The sequence below is a fragment of the Cyprinus carpio genome, chromosome A18 (assembly GCF_018340385.1).
Source record: "Cyprinus carpio isolate SPL01 chromosome A18, ASM1834038v1, whole genome shotgun sequence".
NCBI classification, from domain to species: domain Eukaryota; kingdom Metazoa; phylum Chordata; class Actinopteri; order Cypriniformes; family Cyprinidae; genus Cyprinus; species Cyprinus carpio.
In genome coordinates, this window is record NC_056589.1 from 4,727,860 (window position 1) to 4,733,859 (window position 6,000).

The 6,000-nt window shown below is 37.6% G+C and overlaps 1 pseudogene; it reads left to right on the top strand.

The window, feature by feature from the left end:
* The first annotated feature begins 2,897 nt into the window (after positions 1-2,897).
* The window catches only part of LOC109109300, a 27,365-nt pseudogene continuing 24,262 nt past the window's right edge, over positions 2,898-6,000 (top strand).

Genomic DNA, 6,000 nt, shown 5'->3' on the forward strand with positions numbered 1-6,000 from the left:
TCTGGCTGGATTGGCACTCATATGATGTTTTCATTCTTTCCATTACCCATCTCCCTTTCTCTCTTATCTTCCATGTCTGCTCCTACTTATATGTATTGTACACCTATGGTTATCCTCTTGCTTAGTATAGACAGGTAGAAGTTGCCCACTATAGCTGATCTGAGACCAGTTTTGACACCTTTTAATGGCTGAACGAAAGGAATAGTTTGTCTGAAAAGGAATTTACCTTGTGTTGTCCCAAAGCCACATTTTATTTCTGTGACACATAAAATGAATTATTTTGTAGAATGTCCAGGCTGCTCTTTTTTCAGCTTTCTTATGGCTGATCTCACTGTTTGAATATTTTGAATTGAACAAAAGAGTGAATGAGATTTGGAAGCTATTTGGAAGACTTTTGGCAGTTTACTTGGTTAAGGAGCTTAACCAAGGTATATAACAGCTTGGACATTCTCCAAATATCCTGTTTTAGTGTTCTACAGAAGATCGGAAATTAACAGCATGAAGGCTAGTAAAGATTTGATCTTCATCTTTAGGTGAATGAGCACTTTAAGGCTGTGGGTTTTGTAAACTGGTCTAGGATCATTACTAAAGGGAAGCTTCTAACCCAAGCACTGTTTTTGTTAGATAAAGATAACACCCATTTGGTTATAAATGTGGAATGATGTATTAATAAAAGTTAAAGTGAAAACCTAAATCCTGTTTTAATGCTTGGATGTTTAACATATGATAAAGGAGACAAGATACGATGAACCTTAAAAATACAAATCCTGATGGATGTTTCTAGTAATGAAAGTGATTAGCACATGTTGTAGATATTTAATTGTAGATAAGGAGAAGATGCCACACACATCAGACATGTTTTCTTTAACCCAAAGAACAGATGGTGAGTCTCACACACACACAAACATGCTTTATCTCTCCAAACAGTCCAAACTAATAACCGCTTTCCCTGTAGTGCACAGAGCAAACTTGTCATTTGTAAAAGCATTCAGTGTTGCAATCGTGTCTCATGTCTCAAGATGAGAAACACACACTCAGATGCAGACGGTAAGAGAGGATGTGTTTTCCACAGCCAGAATGCCTTTGACTGTCTGCGCATGGAATGTCCCCCAGCTGGTCATGCCCTTATATGGAGTTCAAACGATGTCCTAGACCCTTCAGTGACCTTGTGTGGGCTCCAGATGTTCTGAAAGTAAACATCTGTAGGAATAGCATACTGTGATAATGCTCTGGCCACTCAGAAATCCCCCCACTGCAGGGAAGATAGGACACGATTTTGATGGCTTTGACCTTGGAGACAGACTACGGTCCCTTTTGACCCCCTGAAGTGTTTATTTGACCTCTCATAGAAGTTTCTGGTTCAGAATAGAGATGAATGCCATTGTTCTGCTATATATAGAAAAAAATGAAATCCTGTAGTGTACATTAATGCATACATAGTTATAGGATTAACAGAAATATATATATACAGTGTATGATGCAGTGTAGGTTTTACCACTAACACAATGTGCTTTTTAAAAAATGTTGCATTCACTTGAAATGAACTCATCTGAAAAGTATTCACTTTTTTGATTTTGGAATAAATGAATAATAGGTAAAATATGTGTGCGAGTTAGAGGCATGCTGCTGCATCCATAGCTATTGTATAAACTCTAAGACCAGAAAAACTTGCACTTTTAAATATTCTCTTTGTATCATATGTGTGGGCTACTATGGGTGATGGGTGTCAGTGGCATGCACAGACCTCCGGGGGGAGGCAGGGGAGTAGTGGCGGTCCGAGGGCACAATTGGGGTCCTGATTGGGGGGGGGGGGTGAATAGTCTTTGGGGTTACTGATTGGTGTAAAGTACATTTGGTCATTTAACTGCTTGTAAATCCTGGAAAATAATTTAAGACACCATTTATAGACAGGTAGGGTCTGTATCTGACCTGTAACATCACGAGGGTCTCAGAAGGTCTGGTTTTATCACACTGCTCCTCTTTGAGCCCCCCAAACAATCATTCATTCAGTGGACATGTTTGAACCTACTTATAAATTTCAGTCTGTAAGATTGTATTTATGTAAATATTATGTTTCTCTGTCTGTGTATGTGTGTGTAGTGTTTGGCTCTCAAATGTTTTGCTGTTAAGCTATTACATAAATACATATACTGTGGAAGATGCCAATTTTTTATCTTTACAAATAAATAAATAAATATATACTAAGGCTGTCAAATCGATTAATTAATTGCAACCAAAATAAAAGTTCATATTTACATATGTACATAAATACACACATGTATATATTTAAGAAATATATGTAATATTTATATTTACATATAATATAAATCATACATAAACATGAAATAACCTAGCCTATATACACACGTGTAAATATTTCGTATATACATGTACTGTATGCATGTGTATTTATATATGCATATAAATATATACAATACACATACATATGATGTACACTGAATCTTTTGCAGCGTTTTCTTAGATAGAAATAGTAACTGGCTATTTTATGAGACAGAAAACAAAAATAGCGCTGGATGACGCGTATATTTACCTTGCAATCCATTGTAAGAAACAAAACTTGAAAATGTCATATCGTTTGTCAGAGACGTGTGAACGACTCTGTACTTTAGGTAAACGAGGATTCATAGTCTTTTATATAGAAAACTGTCTGAAAATATGGTCATACTTTTTTTAATGGGAGGGGGACTGTAGGCTACCTCAGTACTGATGAAAGTCTAAAGATGCCCCTTGTGACAACTGTGGTGGACTGAAAGGCTGTTAACCTCTGCAGCGCTCCAAGTTTCGTCCTTCTTTTGTTCAGGATTGGTAGAGAGGGGGTGGAGGGGGGGAGGGGGGGAGAGGGGGAGAGAGGGGGAGGGGGGAGGAGGATGAGAGGGGACGAGAAAGAAAGAAAAAGCCTGTGCGTGTTTTCGCAGGCGGAGTTTGGTTCTTGCGCACCGTTGGAATTCACGGTCTCTGTATTTTATCCTCGGGATTGCTTGAGGAGGCAGAAGGAGCGAGAACGCGCCGTCAACGAGCAGATGTTATAGCCGGACTATCCCTGTTTCCAGCCTGACAATCGAGCGTATCATCTACTAAAATGTGGCAGCCTGCGTCCGAGCGATTGCAGGTAAGATTGGACGTCTAATTACTGTAAGAAACGCTTTTGTTGTCTGTCGTTCACTTTGGAGACGCGGTGTGCAGGCCACACAAGCTTCTCATCCAGCAAGCCTCATTCATCCTCCGTTAATCTGCTACACTGGCGCTGCGCGGCTCTTCAACTTTGTATCTCCTCCTGGCTGGAGCTCAGAGCGTCTGGACCGCAGCTGCGAGTCCGCTCGCAAAACAGAGCTGAAGTTTTACAGTTCTTTCTGAATCCTGTGATGCCGTTCCAGACCCAAGGCCATTTCACACCACTGGCGTGTCTGTCTGCAGTCTGTGAAATGGCTGGAGCGACTTTGTTGTGCTGGAACTTGCTGTGCTCTTGGCCTTGCTGAGGGTGCGTTCACACAGGACGCGTTTGCGCTGCTTGTAAGCACCAGGGAAAGCCTTGGAAATATTAATGAGTTTTGTGGTTTCTAGGCCTAAAACAAATCATTACAATTACAAATTCACTGCACAACAGCCAAAGTTGGTTGCGACTGGTCTCCCATGCTGGTGTTCAAACTGAAAAGTGCTTAAAATCTCTGTAAGGCCAGCTTTTTTTAGATGGGAAATCCAGTATAAGCTGCATGCTGTGGTTTGGAACATGGTTGTCCACACTGGTTGTTAACTGGTCATAAGCTGCAACAAACTAGCTACCAGCTGGCCACACCTGGTTAAGATGGTCTTTGAAGCATGGAAGATGGCCAGCTGGTTAATAACCAGCAAGATATCAGTTACCAGTTTAAACTGAATTTTCTTGCAGGGGTTAATCCCTATCCACTAATCACAAATGGAAATTGGTTTTAAAGGTGTGGGAATCCTGAAGTACGCAAGTGTAAAATGGGCATTGATTGTTGCTGCAAATCATGCCACAATCAGTGTTGTTTTTAAGTCTGAATGTCAAGTTTAAACAGTTCAAGATGCCTGATAATATCTGAACAGCATCTCATTGGGTTTACACATACAGCACATCTGTTGACAAGCTGTGCGTCTTGTTTTTTACAGTGTAACCTTGCAGGGAAGCCACACTTAGCATCCAGTTCCTGTGCAGAATATTTAGCCAGATTTCTCCCAGCATTCGGATTCATCCAGTTATAGAAGTCCAGCAGTTACCTGCAAATCTCCTTTAAATAAAAAAGAGAAGTTCACGTCAAGCATTTTTATCTCCTGGGGTGCTGGGCTTCAAGTCTCTCCTCTGTTTGTAATATTATCCAGATGTGGAGCGGGACGGGCTTTGCCAGATGAACTTGCACAATCTTTCCTCACAGAGTTTGGCATTGGTGACACTGATTAAATAGCGTAGTAAACTTTTGAAAGCTGCTTCGACTGATTTGATCAACAAAAAATGTGCTGCTTTGTGTAGCAAAATGTTTGTATCAAACCATTATAAACGATTTAAAACCATGTAAAAACAGACAGATTTTAGTAATCTACCAGATTTCTGTGCAAACTCAAGATTAAAAATTCTTCCTGAACCAATCCAGTAGATCAGATTCTGAACTATGGTCTGGGGTGATATGGCCAAAACGATTATCACAATCCTTTTTTTTTTTTTTTTTTTTTTTTTTTTATCAGTTGGTATTGATAATTATCATGATAAATTTCAAATCTTTATTTATTTCAAGTTTAAAGGCAAATTTTTAGTCCTAAGTGAAAGTTGTAGAAACCTGATCCTTAATTGTGTTTTAAAATGCACTTTATGGTCAGAACGTGACAAACACTTTACACTTTTCCAGTCATTTCTCCTTAACAAAATAAATATCTTAATAAAAAAACATATATATATTTAAATTTTCTGCATGTTCTACTGAATGATATTATTTCAAATCATGAATCAGGTTTGTGTTGCCTGACTTTGACGTGTATCTTCAGAACAGTTTGCAGTGCTGGCTGCAACATTAGTATATATATATATACTGAATGATATTATTTCAAATCATGAATCAGGTTTGTGTATATATATATATATCTATATATATAATATGCATTTTTTTTTTTTTTTTTTTTTTTTGTCTCTTAGAAAGTTTTTTTTTTTTTTTTTTTTTTTTGTCTCTTAGAAATGACAGTAGGCTTTAGTCAGGATGCAGAGATAAATGTTTGTTATCAAAAAAAAAGTAACATCTGTTAAAAATATATATATATATATATATATATATATATATATATATATATATATAGTGAAATTTTATTATTATGTCTGTTTGAGTTTGTCTTATAGCATACATTTAGGTCATGATCACCACAGTTAAAACCACATATGTGGTTACCATGGAAAAAATATAACCCTTTTTTTAGGTATTTGTATGAAAACAGTAGTCTAAATAATACATTTAATATAAATGCACAAATACTATAGCTTAATCACAAAAAAAAAAAAAAATACTGTAATAAATATGTGCAACCTTTTGAACTTTGAGACGAGCAGGGGTGCGTTTCCCAAAAGCAAATATTGTCGCAAGTTCCGTCGTTACCAATAGATTTCAATGAAACTAACTACCATAGTTAGCTAACAATGCTTTTGGGAAACGCACCCCAGATAAATGGTCTGATAAGTGAGGTTTCGTTTCCGCTTTTGGCGCATACACATTATATTGAACATTCATCGAACTCTTGTTACAGTTTTGTCAAGGAAAATTATATCACGGTATCATTATTGTTTTATTGCCCCGCCCAATTCTGAACAAGTCTGTTCCTTAGTAGACCATGATCCATGACCTGAAGTCCCTGTTTTGAGTTTATCACTGTTAAAAGCTCAAACATAGTACATATTTCAGCAAAATGCTTACTCCTGTCCTTGGACACCATTTTCGTCAATAATACCAGCCCCCCACCCCCAATTATTATTATTTTTTTTAT